This window comes from Mesocricetus auratus, unplaced genomic scaffold (genome assembly GCF_017639785.1).
Source record: "Mesocricetus auratus isolate SY011 unplaced genomic scaffold, BCM_Maur_2.0 Super-Scaffold_100029, whole genome shotgun sequence".
Taxonomy (NCBI): Eukaryota; Metazoa; Chordata; class Mammalia; order Rodentia; family Cricetidae; genus Mesocricetus; species Mesocricetus auratus.
Genome location: NW_024429210.1, coordinates 14,611,084 through 14,629,811, shown reverse-complemented (window position 1 = coordinate 14,629,811; position 18,728 = coordinate 14,611,084).

Sequence of the window (18,728 nt, the reverse complement as noted above, 5' to 3'; positions counted from 1 at the left end):
CACTACCACAATAGACATTTAAGCTTCTCTCTTCTTAGGGATATTTGGCTCCATCGATGGGAGCAGTGTAAACACGGCTGGCATCTTAATGACCTTTGAGCATCAGCAGATGGCCCTTTTATGATCACAGATTAGCAGGACATGGTTGTTTGTTAATGGCCGATAGCAGGTGCCAGTGGTGGCTTACACATCTTTTTGTGGTTGTTTTCTTACCTTCCTAGGGTGAGGAAGGAGCTGACTTCCATGCGCTGTCCTTTGTCCCAGCCCAAGCTCTATAACCAGAGTTTGCAAAGTAGTACCTCAAGATTTTTTGTCTCTTTTTCTTCCCTTCCTTCTCCTTTCTCTCCTTTCTGGTCACCCTTCTTTCTTCTCTCTACACCACCCTTTCTCTTCATCATTCTGAAAACAGCCTCATCCCTGGCCCAGGGCCTTAAAGGTTTTGGGATGTGTAAGCAGAAGAAATCCTCTCATACCAGACATCTCTACAAGAGGATGTCTGGTATTATCAATATTAATGACAAAACAATTGCAGCCATGGTTTTATCTAAAACTAATTAAACGAGTCAGTCCATACACGTCTTCCTGCCATTTACAGCATCGCTGGTAGAGCACATCTTGCCACCAAGCTCCCCACCTTGGGGACCACCTTCCGCTGTACCCACCTCTCACCCCCATACTCTTCCATCCCCAAGAAGAAAACCAGCTGTGTGGAGCTAGTGCCCAGGTTTTGGAAATAATTTTCCACCCATGTTTGTGCAAATATCCCCTCTGCATAGTTTATTTCATTGCTAGAGCAACTCAGGAGGGCACTGGGATGCAGAGCAATTGCCAAATTGCTCTGTCTGTATTCATCTCCGTGGGTGGGAAAAGGGAACTCCTACAATTAGCCTCAGAGGCTGACAGCTCCAGGCCCCTGGGGCTGCTATCCCTAGAGAAGCCAAGGAAGCCAGTTGCAGATTGGAACCAAGGCAGGTCTGGGTATACCAGTGTTTTTTTTCCCATCCCGGATTCTGAAACGGACAGGGCTATGTGGTCCACTGCAAAGCCTGCATAGAGCGAGCCCATCTGAAATGAAGTTGCTGCATTCCTTAAAAGTAAGTTGAACATTCATCATTGGGAAAGAATCCTTTCACTCTAATATGTCTATTACAGCTTCCTTACAAAATGCAGTTCAGGAAACTGCAAGCAACTTACTCAAAAAAAAAAAAAAAAAAAAAAAGAAAGAAAAAATAGAGCTCTCCCAAAGGCCAGGTTTGTCATAGGAATTAATGGAAACATGGACATTTTCAAAAAAATAATGGATGGGTTGAGGGACTTTGTCTGTGTTTTGACAGGATTGTTCATTTTAAAAAACTATTTTCATCTCTGAAAAGCTGTGTTAGTGAATATTACATCTGTGGGGTATTCATTGCTGTTCAGGGCTAATCATGTCTTGTCAGGAAAGAGGATTAAATGCCTGTAAAGAGATTCACAAAGTCAAATTTGAAAGTAGCCACTCTGTTTTGGCTTCTCTAGGGAAAGTGTGACTAACCATTGCCTGGGACTCTGGCCCATTGCTCACCTTCCCACAGGAGGGCTCTTGCATACCTGAGTCCTAAGGGGTGGCTAGGCTCTCTCTTCACTTGGTCAAGTCTCCAACCTTGGTCAAGATTTTCGCTGAAGTTTTGCCATTGTCCCAGTCTCTCACACTGTGGTTTAGTGTTGCAAAGCCAGCAAAGAAAATGAAATCCAAGGTGTGGAATTTCAGGATCTCTTGGGCAATCTACTCCTACTCTCATTTCAAATGCCAGACAGCCAAAGGAGAAAAGAAAGCTGCACTCATCCCAGGACACAGGCAAGGCCTTCCTATCAAGCTGGATGGGGAGTAACAGGGACCTCTTTTTCTCTGGTGAACACAGGGAAGTACATAACAGCCAAGGAAAGACTTACAGAGCACTCCAACTCCCACAGGTCTTGTTTGAAGACAGGATATGGCTGTATTTCCCAAGCTTGTCAGTCCCTCAGCAGTGAGTCCAAAACTCTCCATCTTCTGGCTGTATGGCTACAAGGCAGGGGTGCTCAAATACTGATGGATAAACACCCCTCCCTGCCTGAATCATAGCCAGACCTCACCTTGGTGTCACATAGAGCTAAGGATATAAAATGGAAAATCCATTACTAAGTACACTGTTAAATAAAACTGCTTTAACATTATTTTATGAGTAGCATAAAGTACATAAAGAGATGATTCATAGTGATACCAGTGACCTTTAGGAAGGACTCAGGGTCAGCCCCATACATCTCCAACCAGTTGCCTGAAAACTGTACTTCTCTATACCTGATAACCCCACTTAGGCACCTCTACACTAGAAGGGTATATATTTTTTTAAACAGTTCCTCATCCGCATAATGACTTTAGGCTCATCTTTTAAAACTTAACAGCGAAGTAAGAAATAAAATCAATTAGCAGTTGGAGATCAGGGAGCTGATGGAGTGAGCTAAGCACTAAACTTTGGTAATTCCACTGAAGAATCTAGTCATCTCAAGATTCCTGGATTCAAATGGTGAATGACCAGCAAGCATGGTCCAGAGACCAAATTCAACCCATTGCCTGTTTTAGTAAACTAAACATGGTTTCTTACATTTTAAATGGATTTTGAATATAAAAATCACAGCTATTACTATATGAAAGTTATATTAAATTCAAGTTTTATTGGTCCACAAATGGAATTGTTTTGTTTTGTTTTATTTTTTGAGCCCAAACCCTTGATTGTTTGAGTTTTGTTTGTAGCTGTTCTCAGTCTAGTTGAGTAGCTGCAGTTGAGGCTTGTAAGCCCAAAGTGTTTGCAAGCTGGCCAAGTACAGGCAGCAAATGGCAAGGGTGACATTATAAATGGTTTTTCTACTTGAACAAACAAAAGGAAATTGGGTACCACTTGTTCCAATGAGAAAATGATGTCTAGAGTGTAAAGCTGTTTGTTCTGGTAGATACTAACAGTTGTGTTAGGGCAGTAGTATTGTAGAGATCTTAGTAATCTTCCAAAGGGAGGGGGATGCTGGAGGAAATCAGGTCCCACATCTGACATTTTCTCATTTTGGATTATATTGTAAATTGTTACTTGGATGTCTGTGTATTTGGACGGTATATCCTGGGCACTGCAAGTTTCCCCATCTCTGTTTGCAGATGTTCAGCTGTGTGAACCTTAGTGAGTCCCCACAGTCTCATTCTCAGCACACCTGAGGATGGTTGGCTACCTCCTGGTTATGATTTGTCGTCTACAATGTTTTTCTTTCAAGGCCTGTGATACACTCTAGATCAGGTCACATTTTGAGGAGCCTATCTCTGTTGATCCCTTGAAAGACAGGTTTGTGTCTCTGCCACTACATTTAGTCCATGTTTGCTGGACATCCCTCTTGAGATCCATGTCTCAGACATCCAGACTCCATTCACCATGAGATGTATGTATCACACATTGTTTTAAAGTTCTGAAGATATATTCTTATTATAATAGATGTACACATATATAACTCAACAAATTGAGTAACAGAAAATATATGGGAAAATATAATCTAGTAGTATTAAACTACTAAAGCAAGGGAAACTGAAACTTGTGAGGCTCTAATTATAAAATCTTGTTCCTGAATGTGCTTTTGGCTTATTAGTCAATAGCCTTGACTTGTGAAAAACTCTAATGTGACTTGTATGTAATTGGATATAGAAATATGTATATACTACCTGTGTTTAGGATAAATAGTTAGTACTTATGATTGTTTATTTGTCAACACATATTAGTTGGATGATTATCATTATGCTTTCTTATTTTGAGGAATTATTGAAACTATGGCTACTCAGTTGGAAGTTAGTTGCAAATCACAAATGAGTTACAGAAAAATTTCAGAGGCAAAACATTTCTTTTAAACACGATCCTGTTTCTGTTAACTTTTAGGATTTTTAGGGTTGGTAGGGAAGGCTTTATTTTTAAATTTTTATTATTTATTATTATTTTGAGACAAGATCTCCTATTGCCTGAACTGGCCTTGAATTCCTTATGCTTTTGCTTCCAACTCCCAATTTCTGGGCTTATAGGTGTGTGCTTCCACAACCAGCTTTATAGACAGCTTAGATAATATATTTTTACCAAGTGAACATATCAAATACACACACATACACACACACACACACACACACACACACACACACACAAAAAAAAGTTATTTTCTTCACTCTCTTTCCTTCCTGTCTTCCCTTTCTCTCTACCTCCCTCTGGTCTCAGATTTTGAAAATTCCAACCACAGTATCTATGTTTCACAGTATCTATGTCTCCCATGACAAATCACATAACTTCACTGTGCCAATTTATTCCCTCTAAATTAAAGGTATGAGTGGCCATCCTGAATATATTTGAACTCAGTGCTGTGTCAGGCATTTAGCATATCTATAGTCAGCATTAGCCAAAGTGTGGGTGACTACAATAGTCAGAGCTGTATATATGGATTATATTTATCCCTTTGTTAATTATGCTCTTTGATCTTAGAGTATAGTGATGACAACAACACAAAAAGCAAGTGTTCAGTAGAGACTTGAGCAAACCTGATGCTTACTTATTCATCTGTACAATGAGCACTTCATCACAGAAAGAGCAGGCAGCATTCCAGATTCAAATGATATCAGGATAATAAACAAAAAAGCCCATCATGTTACCTCTTTCTAGAATCAGAGGGCTTTCCAAATGTGCTCTGTGGCAAAAACTCTTACTGCATTTCTGATCACAGAACTCTTTGTGACCCTCCTTAATCCAGATAACAGGGACACATCCTGCAAGTGTGACATGGATGCTACCTGGTCTTATTCTTTCTATGGTGAAATGGAGGTCCTCACCAGAACCTCTTACCTAATTCTCACAGATGGTACGTAGTTTGGTGTGTGCTTCTATCTTCTCCTCTCTTTCATCAGTCTCTGCTTGTCTCAAGGATAGGTGTATCTTTACCTCATAAGCTGAAGAATATGTACATAGTGTAGAAACTGACTAATTAGTGTATGCAGAAGTCGGAAGTTAGTTGGATGACTGAATGAAAAGAACTCAGAGATAAGCCACTAGCTTGAATGTATTTGAAGCCAGTTCTGAGAGATATCGGGAAGAGGACAGGAGTCACAGATGCCTGGCTCACAGGATATTCAGCCATAGGATCCAGAATGAAAAGCCTCCAAATAGTCCAAGGTATATGATAAAAGGCAAAAAAAAAAAATGTAAGGAGTTTTCCTCAATGAATGGTATGAAAGACAGAGCAGAAAAATGGCACGGGTTTGGGGGAGTCAATAGTTCTCTTCTTCCCATTACAATGACAAAGAAGAGGAGGCACATCTACAATGAGTAGGTGCTCCACAGTGACACTGCAACAAAGCCCGACTGGCCAGTGGACACGACTGCACTTCTTGTTAAACTCTTGTCCTACCCCTGCTGCGCTGCACATTACCAGGGAGCAAGTGTTCACTTGTCCTGTGGTCCTGGGTGTTTGTACCCTGGCTTTTGTTTTCAGGAAAAGAATAATGTTCTATTTTCCAATTGAGAATACTCAGAGAGACGTTGATGGCATCCATAAAGTCACTTTCAACATAGCACTCAAAAATCACCGTCCAACCGGACAGCAAAGTTCCCAATCTAAGAAGTTGAATAACTAAAGCCAACCAAGAGTGTAAAGGACTTGTGAATGTGGATATTTCCACCAGGAAGAACTATTTCCCACTCGTCAGAAGGGTGATGCCTCATATGAAGTTTGCCTCAGGGAATAACCATCTCTGCCTCTGTGCTAGACTACGAAGATAGTTCTCCAAGATGTTACTGAGAGCCACATTCACTTTTGATGTAAAGTTGAGTCACTTATATATCCCTTCCCAGGACTCCTCAGAAAACATTTATTTGGCACCTCATACAGTTTGATGGGTTTCATTCCTCTAACAGGGTTCTAGAATCCAACACACAGATACCTTGTATCATTGGAAGCCATGCTGTTTCTTAAGAAAGCAATGTGATCGTGGCTTCCCAAAGCATTCCAAAGCTTTCCACCCCTTATGTTTGGCAAAATTTAAACTTTTCTTGGCATTAAGGATAAACCAATGCCAAACAAAAGTTCTCACAGAGCTCTGTTCATTGGCAGTGTAGCTCCCACATATTTAACCTCATTTGAAAATAAATCGAGGGAGTTGATCATGATATGAATCTTTGTGGTCTATGGTGCTTCTCACTGGAAGTAAGTGACTATCTGAAAACCTTATGAGGTAGAACTTACAGTTTTTCTCAATTATGTCATATGAGATCTAAAATCACTTAAGTATATAGATGCTTAGCAATGGATAGATGTTACCAGCTTCCATATATTGTGTGTTTCCTATTGATATACATTTGAATGTGCCTGTATATGTGTGAAAGAAAGAGAAAGAAGAGAAGGAGAAGAAAAGAAAGAGAGATTGATTGCTAGGATGCTATGAGTCTGAGAATTTGGCCTACCCTTTGGCATCTCATGTTCTTGTTTTTGTGGGAGGTCCTTAGGTCTCCAGATGATGTATTTTCAGTGAGGGTACTGGTTGTCACCCACATTGTAAGTGATAACGACAGCCCTGGGCCTGCCTGGATTGTATTGCTTAGCAACACTTGGCAACTAATGAGTGACATTACTTCTTTCTGATGCTTCACTGTAATGTGGTCAGGTTTTGTGTGTGTATGTGTGTGTGTGTGTGTGTGTGTGTGTGTGTGTGTGTGTGTCTCAAGTCACACAGCTTTGTCTGCTGTATTTGGGGTGTTGGCATGGCTGAAAGGCATCCCAGAGAGGATGTTCACTGAACTGTTGAAGGGAAATGATTGACACTGGGCACAAGTGCTTTTGTGTAGGACTTTGGCAGGTCAATATTGGATTATTTCCCAAAAAAGGCTCTCCAAATCTAAGCAATGCACTACTGAGCAATGTGCCAGTCTGCTCTAGAGGCCCAGTGGATGTTTAGTGCCATTCACTGGAGGCTGCTAGCTTGTCATGATCATTCCTTTGTAAGGCTCCAGGGCATTGATTAAAAACAGTGCTTTTGTACTTGTCAAAATTAGGAAACCATGGGTTTTTTTTACTTGCAAAAATAGCTTATGTTAGATTTCTTCAGTTCTCTTGAATATTGATATAGACTCCACCTCTACAAGCTATGACTTTTTAAAAACCGGAAGTCATCCCAGCAAGCATCAAATAACCTCCAGAAGTATTTTAGTGTATATAATATGTTAATGCAAGCACATATAATTAAACTTAGGTGCTAGGCCTGTAGCTCTTGGCATACTTTATAGAACAGCTCATTGATGGTTTTGCTGTGTGATCTGGTTTTTGATATGCTTTAATGATAGCAAGGAAAGGCACTGTCTCTCCATTTGGCCTGAAGACAGAATGGTCCATACATGCTCTTACCAGATGACCTTAGTTAAATTCCTGGATTCTCTCTGCCTTGATTTCCTTTTGAATATGCTAGGGGTTCTAACAGCTACATGCCGCAGGAATCCTATGGGAGCCAGAAGGGATGGCATCAGAGAAACTGTCATATGAAGTAATATGAGAAGTTAGCAGACAGTGTCTACCTCATTCTACTGCCACAGAGGTATTCCTGATTAACATAATTATCCTTATGTCTCTGTTGTAAGCACAACCATGCTATTATGAAGCATCAAAAGAAATATGAACCCTTCCTCTACCTCTGTAGCCTATGAATACAAAGTCAGCAGATGTTCCTGAAGTTGAGACACTGGAGTTTTGCTCTCTGGGTAGATGTTCAGTTTGTAATTGCTTTGAACAGAATGGTGTTCTTAAAGCTCAAATGAGGGTTAGCTAAGTGGGTAAGGAAGCTCACAGTCAACCCAAGGGACCTAGTTTAATCTCCAGTGCCAATATGGTGGAAGGAGAGAACCGAGTCTACACACACACACACACACACACACACACACAAAGCTATCTATATTTTAAATAAGCAAATAAAACTTAAATGACATCACAAACTTATTATTGATTTGGGTTTCCCTACTTTATTAAAGCACAATTGACAAAATTGCATAATGATAAGCATCATAATGTTTTAATTTATGTATCATGAACATTATGTATTAATTTAATATTTTGCCTCCCAGAGTCTATGGTTATTCTTACTCAATAATGCTGAGAACTGCAGTTCTATAGCAGTGCCTAGGAACCAGCAGATGGCCAGTGAATTCACAGCTTAGTCCTTTGAACAATAAGTCATTAATGAATTGAATGACAGAAAATGGTGAACTCTTAGCTCTTTATATTTCTTTTTCTCTCTTTTCCTTTATTTTGTTTCCTGTTTTCTTTCTTTTTCCTTTTATTTTTTTTCAGAAAGCATTTCTCTGTGTAGCCCTGGCTATCCTGGAACCCACTCTGTAGACCAGGCTGGCCTCGAATTCACAGAGATCCACCTGCCTCTGCCTCCCAAGTGCTGGCAATAAAAATACGCGCTACCGTTGCCTGACTCTTTTCCCTTTTTGAGACAAGAACTCTGTAGTTCATGCTATCCTCCATTTGACGCATGCACACTCATGTGGGTACTCATAGAAGCCTGAAGAGGGCATCAAATCCCCTGGATCTAGAGTTACACGAGTCAGTGCTAGAAACCAAAGTCAAGTCCTCTACAATAACAGCAAACACTCTTAACTGCTGAGCCATCCCGCCAGCCCTGTAGTTAACATTTTGGGGGTTCTTTTTCCTTCTAAGAATAGCTTTTCCTTTTCCTATGGAATTAAATAAAACCATTTTCTAGGAGGTGTGATATGTTGATAGTTACATGCCTTCAAAATTTTTAAGAGTAAGAAAACAAGTTTATTAAGATGTGTCCTCAGACAAAAATGCAATATAGTAGGAAAGTTTCACCTTTGCCAAGCATGGATTGAGCCCCAACTGTGTGCCTAGCACTATGTTCCATTCAGGGACCAGGTAGAGGGAGACTTAGGGTGCATAAAAAATCAAGCAGTTGCTGGTCTGGCATTGATAATGCCTTACTCACTTCCCAGGAGTCTCAGCCTGGGACATTTTGAAATGTGAAGTTGAGCAGTTCTAACATGGCTGCCTCTCCAGGACCTGGGCTCTCACTCATGAAAAGAAGCAAGAACAGGGCCAGGAAAGGGAAGCAAGTCCGGTGCTTTGTAAACGGGAGGGATGGACTAACATGAACGAAGTAGGGTGTTAGCGATTCTCAAGGGTCTGAAATAAATGGAGAATGCTAAGAGGTGGAAGAAAGTCTTCCAAACCAGCCTTTGCTGCATCTGCAGAGACCCAGTGCCCCCATCACTATGGATTTCTGAGCCTGTCATTACCTTTAGGAGCACTTTTCAACTGAGGTGCAATTGATACCAGGCTATCTCCCTTTATGTCCCACACCTCTGTACATTGTCCCTTTACTTTCTCTAATGGGACTATGGAAACATAAAAGAACAATGTTAGATTCTTCATTAAAAATATGAAGAAAAACCTACTGTATTTACTATTGCAGGTACTTCCAAAGAGGTAGCTAAAATGTTATGGAGGTCTCGTTAGTAACTACATCACCTGGTAGTATCTCTGCTTTAGAAATATCTTCTGCATACAAGCAGGAAAATGAAGCACACATTGGAAATTCTGATGATTTCAAACTTCAGACTTTCTTTTAAAGTAATAACTTTAATTCACTTCTTTCTGGCATAAACTTTTTCATCCCATTATGTCAAAAATTGTATTATCCATCCATTTGTCTGTCAGAACGTCTCCCTGTGGGGAGATAGACTCCTGGCTTCCCCACTCTAAACCTCCCTATTACATCCTGCTATCAAGAGCCACAATTTTCTACGAGAGTCTCTGGTGACTTTTGACAATGTTTTACAGAGAACTAGACCAGGAATCGCAGAGTTAAAGGAAGTCTTCCATTCGGGCAATGAATATGTAATAGGCATTACAGTGTCGGGTTTCCAAAAAGTGTAAGGTTCATTAAGTCTTTCTAAAGCACAGACATTGTGTGGCTTTGAAGGAACCTGTCTTCACAATGGCATTAGCAAATGGCACTTTGGGGCTGGGAATATTAATATTGCACATTAAGGAGTAAATTTGTTTAAATGTTGTATAGCTATATGTAGATGCTCATGATTCAGAAATAAATAAAAAGTGAGTAGTTGTCCAACTTTGTATGTAAATTGCCTTTTGCTTATATACATAAGAATGCAGTTTTCTCCCTAAATTCCCTCATATTAACAAGCAGGAATGTAACTAATATATAAACTAAAGTCATTCTCTTTAATGAGAATGCTAAATATTTTAAAGAAATGCACGACTGTGAAATATTGTCAAGGGCATTTTATACTTAAGTTTAAGAACGCTTATGACTTAACTGTTGAATTATTTAACATATTCAGCCTGGAAGCACTATTTATGTGTGTGTTTTAATGTTCTTACTTATGTTAGCTTTTCTTTGCTAAGGATTTAGGACCTTTGATTTCTGTTTATAAAATTTACATTTTTTAATCTCTTATTTCTATGTATTTTCCATTTGACTGTAGCAACAATATACAGAAGGAAGCAGGTTGGAGAGATCCCATAAAGCGTGAAACAAGAGATACACATAAAAGAAATCTGTGCCACACTGTTAAGGGAATGAAGTCAACTTTAGAAACACAAGCCAAGGGTCTTGTTCAATGGAATACCAGCATAATTAAATGATAGCTATAGCAGTAAGTACTTGGTTCCCCAGCCCTTCCCAAGGAATCATGGGGGACAGGGAGCCATGTCGTTCTGCATAATCCTGGAATCCCATGCCATCAGTATCTGCTGCTTTGAATTGTCAGCTTCTATTTTTCAACTACACATTGTTTTGCAATTATTGGCCAGCCTGGGTTCCATCAAAGCAACATAAAAACATATTTTCTCTCATTTTTCTTCAATTAACCCTGATTTATAGTTCTTAAGCATAGAAGGATCCCTGGAAGATTCAGCAAAGAGTCTGGGTGGAACCCCCATCAGTGATGTTCAGGAAATGGAAATCGACAACCAAAGGCAGTGTGAGGGCAAGTTTTATTTGAGCTGGTCTCATTAAATTCTACTCATGCAGTTGATAATAGAAAAGTAGTCCAGGTGATTTGGAATGGAAATGTACCTAAGATTTTATTGGAAGCATTTGTGATTTCAGAAGAATTACATTTGAAGAGAAAGTGGACCAATTATAAGGCTGGTGTGTTTTGGGGTCTTCTGTTATTTTATTTTACAAACTATACGTATATATGAATGCATAGTCTGTATATTAAATATAGATGCCATTATTACCAATGCTACCAAGCTAAAGTGTAAAAGGCAAAGTAATGAGGCCTCTAAGGAATGGTGCCTCTGCTACAGTCAGGGGAGAAACTAAATGCTTTTTCTCGACATCGATTCCCACTTTTACTTAGTCCTGTGTTTTCCTATCATTTTTTTAGATCCCTTATTTTAGAAAGGGATACCACAATTAATTGAACTTGGAGAGATGGAATTAAATAATAGTTAGTAAAATTCTTTCAGGGTTAAATATATGACTGTGCTATGTAACTGACTCCTCAAGAAAAGTAAAAGCTAACCATTCTCCAGACGTCTCTCTCTGTCTATCTGTCTCCACCTTCATGTGTGTGACAAAGAGAGACAGAAAGGTAAGAGCTAACCACTCTCCAAACATCATTGGTTACCTCTCTCTCTGTGTCTCTCTGTCTATCTGTCTCTCTCTCTCCACCTCCATGTGTGTGTGTGTGTGTGTGTGTGTGTGAGAGAGAGAGAGAGAGAGAGAGAGAGAGAGAGAGAGAGAGAGAGAGAGAGAGAGAGAGAATGTGTTCTGTGTTCCAAGGTACATCCAAGCTAGTGTTCCACAGAACATGCTTTGGAAAATTGACTTCTTTTGTGCAAACTTAAGGAGTCTAGCCTATTAGGTGTGTTCTGTGTGGGCAGCTCATTGTTTCAAAGAAATAAGGCTCATTATCAACCACACTTGAGGAAGAGACTTTGAAAATTTATATTTATGTCCCTAATTGTTAGAGTGTCTAGTGTATATGTGAGCTCAATAAACAGGTGTTGAATATGTGATTAAAAAGGTAAAACAATCTAGTGATTTATATCTAGGTGTGTTGTGCAGGTGATTTTTTATTTTTATGTATTTTCTATTACAAGGAGACATTACTACAGTATTTCCCTACATATCACCGTTGCCCAATCCTTCTAAAACAGAATTTGGCTCAAGGAAGAAGCTACAAGATGACAATTTAACTGCATGTCAATTTAAAAAGATGGGGATTCCTTTACCTGTCTATATGGGCCATAGGCCAATGCACCATCACCAACTATAGTGCTTGTGTTAGTCGTATTGTTCAGTTTATTTTCTTTTGTCTTTCCACACACATGCACAAAACACACAAATAACACCAATTCCGTCAAAGAAGGACATGAAGGGGTCTGGATAAGGCTAGTTTTCCAGTTTACTGGATGGCAAAGACTTAGTGTAAAGGTAATTGTTATGAAAAAGGACTGCTCAAATCAACAGAGCACCTCATGGGCATCAGACATTGAAAGCGTACGCTGGAGATGCCATTTTCAGTATTTCAAGAAGTCTCAAGATGTATGTTTTCCTTACATGTCTATATGAGACCATATTTATAAAAAACACTTTGTGGAATTGATATATTAAGTTTATCAATATAAATTAATTGTATTTGGGAAATATACCAAGATTCCTAAATGACTAGCAGTATCTGGATACAGCACTGTTAGAATTATAAAAGAGTATATTAGGATGAATGAAGCTGGCTAAAGTCACTAGCAACAAACAAAGGTCCTGAGGATATTTAAGTGTATAAAGATGCTTCTGTAATTATTTCACTTTCTCAACAAAGTGAGAAGAGTTCTAGATGAAAGTGTCCTACTTGCCTTTTTTGGCTCCAAGCTCCCATCACAATTTCATCTCTTAAAAGAAAAACACTATTGGGAATTTTAAAAAAAACATCATTTTTTTAAGATATGCAGGAAAACTAACCCCAACTTCAGTTGGGTACAAAGATCAATGCAGAAATGAAGACTCTGTGAGTGATGGATCCAAGTGGACAATCACTATTTCCGGGTCTCCACAGTAGAGCATCTCACCCGGATGAGCGTGATGAGTTTTTCACTTAGAGTGGACCTACCGCAAAAGCAAGTCAAGCATGAAAGTTCTAAGAACACTTCTAAGGTTATAATGATCACTCTATGCAGAGGTTGTCCCAAGCTGGGTCTAAGGTTAAGATGGGAGGTTAGCTCAGTCAAGAAATGTTCCCTAAACAGGTTGACCCCAGGGCTGAGGAAGTGTCTGCAAGACAACTTTCTGATGTTAGATTGAGAGCTTTTTCCTTCCTGTCACTAAGCTGAAAGGAACTTGGGAGGAGAAATGATTTCAGCCAGTTAACACTAACACCAAGTAGCTCCATCTGACCAGAGAGCTAACTTTATATATGCTAAAAAATTACCTAAATGTCCTGCTGTATAAGATTGCTCCCTCATGTTAATGAAGGCAGAGGTGGAGAAGCTCACCAGATTTGTGTCCTTTGGGCAACTCCAGGTAAAGAAAAATCTGAGTGTCAAAACCAAACAGAAAGCCATGGTGATTCATGAACAGATCCATGAACTCTGAAATATCCCTGATTGTCCTTGTCACCTGAGATCAAGTTCTCATCATAATGTATTATCTTTCCAACAATCCAAATCACCTGCTAATCAGTAACTCAGTTCAACCTACCTGTAGGTCAGGGGCATTCATGCTGGTGCCACTGAGGTAGCATGTGACTCAAAGGGGCTCTAGGAATTAAAATATATCCAACACAGTCTTGGTTTAATTTTAGTAGTCGGTGTTTTCTCAGCAGTACAAAAGTCAACTGACAAGGGATGGATTCTCGCCAAGACATCTAAAAGCTAAAACCTGATTATGTCACTATTGTCAATCAGCTCTTCAGGAACACTTCCAGAATCTGGCAGTGGGAAAATAGAGCCAGCAAGATCCTAGACAGTACAGGGGTCTGGCAGTGGAGTAGTGGCAGTACAAAATTATTTGCCATATAGAGACTGACAGCTAACAGGAGGCAGAAGCTCGCTGCCAGGAAGTCAGAGTCAGGGATGCAGCAGTTAAACAGGTGGACCACCCAGCAGGTCCATGAAATGACATGACTCTCGCAGAAAAAATATGTGGCATGATCCAGACGAGGAGGTCATTACTGGAAGGTATTACAGTAGGAAGCGAAATAGTGACTCCAGAAAAGTTCACTTAGGCACCTGAGTTAAAGGAGGTTAAGATGGCGCTCAGTCACAAGTACAAATTTTAGGACAAATGCATGGCTTAGCATACAGGCTAGGGCAAAAAGTTAATGACTAATTTGCCAAGCAATGGGATAGATAGAAACACTAGCAGATACTAGGAATCTTTGATGAACGGGAGAGAGGCATTTTATTATCTTAGTTATGGCAATAGTTTTGTAAATATAAAAATACTTCCAAATGTATCAAACTGTATACTTTATAAATACACCACTATTGTATGCCTTAAATCCTTAAATCACCTTCTTAAAAAAATAAAGTAATCGAATGGGTCAAAAAAGAAAAACAAAACTATCAAAGCCTAGGTGCAGTACATAATAAACTAAGTATGCTCAATTGGCCTGACCCTTGCACAGCTTTCACTTATTGTAACAAAACAGATCAAACAAGCCCATAGTGGTGTGATTTGCTGATGCATGAACTGACTTTGCCTGCAATTATCTGAAGAATTCTGATCACAGACAATGATGTCACAGAACGGATTAGCAAAGGTTGTGTCTTCCTGAGCAGGGCACAGATGCTGTATTCCAAGAGTTCTCATAGTCATTTCTTTCATGTGTTTATCCTGACCAATACAAGACAATCCATCCTGCATTTCTGAAAGACTATAGAAAATGATTTGTATGCTACCAGAACAGCCCATCTCTCTCTGGCAGACTCCTTAAATCTAAGCTCAAGAGACCCATGTAAAATCTGAGGAGTCATTTACATACTTAGAGTGATAGAGGTTGTATTATTTTCAAACCAAAGTTCTTGAATCTGGCTTCCCAGGTACTCTGTCTAAGGCTGGAACCTCACAGAAGAACCTCATCAGAAGTCACAAGGAATCGGAACACAGAGAAGCTGTTGGATAGTTGGCGTCTTAGTTGTTGAGCATGCCCATCCTAACTGTACCCTGTAGGCTACCAGGCAGAGACTCCCTCTCTCCTGAGTGGTACTTAAACGAGCCAAGTGTTAATTCTCTTTTTCTACTTATATACACATCATTGATCCTTCCTCTGGTAAATATCATTTGTGTAGATTTCCCAACACAGTTACTCAGCTTGTAGCCAGGGATTTGTGAGAATGAAAACTGTTCCAACTTTGTGAAGCTTTTCCTTCTCTGTATTCTGGTACAGCAAATACTACCTTTACAAATTTAAGGAGAACTTTACATATATGTGTATACATGTGTGTGTATGTGTGTGTGTATATATCAATATTTCTAACATCCATGTACTCAGAGTAGTATGTATCAAATAAAATAATTTACGCTCTACAAGTTAATCATTCTAATGCATAATTATCACATTCTGAAACATTGACAGTAAACAGCAGACATAGTAACTAACATGACTGTCCAACAATCAAAACATTTTACCTGAATATTTCAGTTATCTGACCTTGCTTGTGAAGTTTGCATGTTCCTGTAGGAAGATAAAGCCTTTATTGTAGGTGGGTGTTAGTCCACATGGCTGACAAGGAGACGTTGTCATGACTACAAATGTGAATGTGCACAGAGAGACGTTAACAGAACACACATGAACAGCTAAGGCTACACTCACTGGTCAGTACTCCAGGGAAGCGCTCCAGAAGCCTGTGAAAGCTAGGGTCCTTAAAAGTCTTTGATTCCATGAATGATAAAGGATGAAATTATGAAATTATTGGGGGAGAGAATTTAACCAAAGGTTTCAATATCTTCTATCCATTGACCAGGAAATATCAAGTTGCAGCTCTTTCTGGTGAGGTGGTTTTCAAAGCACATCAAAGTCTTGATCTTCACAAATAGCACAGTCACAGAGGGATGTGAGAAGTACAGCCCATACCAAATCCCTTGCATGAACCACCTGGGGCATTTCCAGTAAAGAGAAGCAAATGAGGAAATCATCTCTTTTTTCTTTTAATACCACTATGAAGGAATAGATTGCCTCCGAATAATTCACTAAGTGATAACCTGTCAGTATTCTTAGAGTAAACACAGATTCACTAAGTTATAACCTGTTAGTATTCTTAGAGTAAACACAGAGCACTGCAGGGGGCTCCGGAGATGGTGCATAAGGCAAAAAGACTGTTGCCGTGCAAGCATTGAGACCTGAGTTTGAATCCTTAGGATCTATAACTTTAGATCTCATATAAGGAGAGTCCCTGGAAGCTTGGGCCAGTAGCTCTAACATACAGACAGACAACAAAAGAGACCCCATCATAAATAAGGTGGAGGCCAAAGACTGCTACATGACTTTGTGAAAACACACACACACACACACACACACACACACACACACACACACACACACACACACACACACTGGTTGATCACGGACATTATTAGGCTGAGATGAATGCCAATAGCTTGCCCTGGATTTTGAATGTTGTCCTTGCTTATATAATTTAGCAAATGATGGGGGAGACTGCATATTTACTGCATTATCTAAAACCTAAACCTAACTCAGAGCCTAAAGATAAGTCTTCATGATACAAAAATGAAGAAGCTCTCCTCCATTGCATGAACAACTGTGCAGGATACGTCACGTAACAGATCCTCTAACAAATGTCATTGCCCAGGACATCAGAACAGGTACTGCTTAGAGACTGTAGTGTGTGCTACCTTCCCTAAGAACCCTGTAGTTCTTTGCTTCGGAATGCACTATGGGGAATGTGAGGTGGTCAATGTGAAGGTGCTTACTCAGCACATGTGAGTGGGATGTGATTCAGATGAGGCACTCTCGTCACCAGCTATGCTTGTGTCTTATCTACACATACCTTGTAGGGAAATCACTGACAACTCTGAGCCACCCTGGCTCACCTACTTAGAAATTTGTAGGGCTTTCCGGGCAGCAAACCCCACAATAATGCTTTGGCTATGCTTTGGCTACAATTCGCAAACCTCATCTACCTTGGGATGCCCTGCAGGGAACACCAAGTTAGAAGCTTTCATGGCTTCTCCACATGAGAATCTACAGAGGAAGGAGAAACTGTTCAGGGAGCTGCAGTCCACACAAATCCCCCATTAGCCCTAGAGATGATCCACTTGGAAAATGGCAATATTTTTGTATGCTGGCCTCAAAGTCCCTGCTTGAAGAATGCTTGTAGCAAAGCTGCATTTCCTTTTGGAGGGTTTTTAGAAGAATGCATGCAGGTAGTAGCCAGTTTTCTCTTCCAGAATAGCAGGGCTATCCGTCAATCTAGTGGCAAGCCACTCATCAAGTTCCCTCGACAAAGGGTTAGGGCAGTGAGCCCTCACAATAATGTGGAAACAGAAATATTACAAAGTAAAGGCTTATAAAATAATAAAAATTCTACTTACTCCGGATACCTCCCTATGCCTTTGGCAAAATACCTTAAGCATTCCACATACGGCGGGCATTGTCTTTATAAGATGGCACCTCATAAAACGGTATTAAATATCACCAACGGGGCTTCATATTTCATCCAGCAGGGTTTAGGCCAGGCATGTTCTATATCACACATTATTAGAATGACATCTACTTTGCAAGTTGTGTACCCAGGAGTCTACCCGGATCACTCATTTCAGCACTCATTCTCAAGGCTTCTGTGCCTTCATAATGCCTAATATGTTTAACTCATTTTGAACAGAAGTCTAAAGCCTGCCACGGCCCTCTGGCCAAAACTGTAGCTGTCAGACAACGGAGCCAGCTTTCAAACATTCTTCATTTATCATTAGTGGTGATGCAGTTGTACAGAAAAAAATGTGCCCAGTGTAGTGAGAGGCTGTCAATTGTTCCCCCCTATAAAACTCCTCTTCTCAAATAGGGACATTTCTCTGTGGAGGCCTTGCCATTACATTTTGTTTCTTTCCCCACAACACTGAATTTATAATGCAAAGAAAATGGGGAACATATTTTTATCGGAATGGCCTCTCTGCTGAGAGATGGATAAGGAGAGCGTCGAGGGCTGCGTCACTGCAGGGTTGGACGTGCCATCTGGGGAAATTAATAGAGTCAACCCAGAAAGTGGGAAAGAGAAAAAGGAGAGGGAAATAGTGCCTACAGTTTTTGTGCTGAGGTCAAATCTGAATATAAAGGTACATGTCTGACAAGCTGGAATTCCTGTTGAACTTGCCGTCTTGTTATCAAAGTAGGACACATACCTACCTTCATAAACAAACTCTCCAACTTGCAGCTCCTTTGGATGCTCCAGAATCATGTGACCATTATCCCACTGTAAATGGTGCTTCTAGAATCAGAATCAAATTGCAGCCCCCAAAGAGATTTCCTAGACATTTGCAGCATTCCAAGAAAACACTGGTAAAAAAAAAAAAAAAAAAAAGTCATGCGTTGTTCGTGGTGGTGGTCCTCCTGACAATGGTGGGCATTGAATTACTGGGCTCATGACATCTGCTGGGATCTGAAGTTTTTCAGTGGCTTTTTTATCTTCTGCCTCTCAAAGATTGC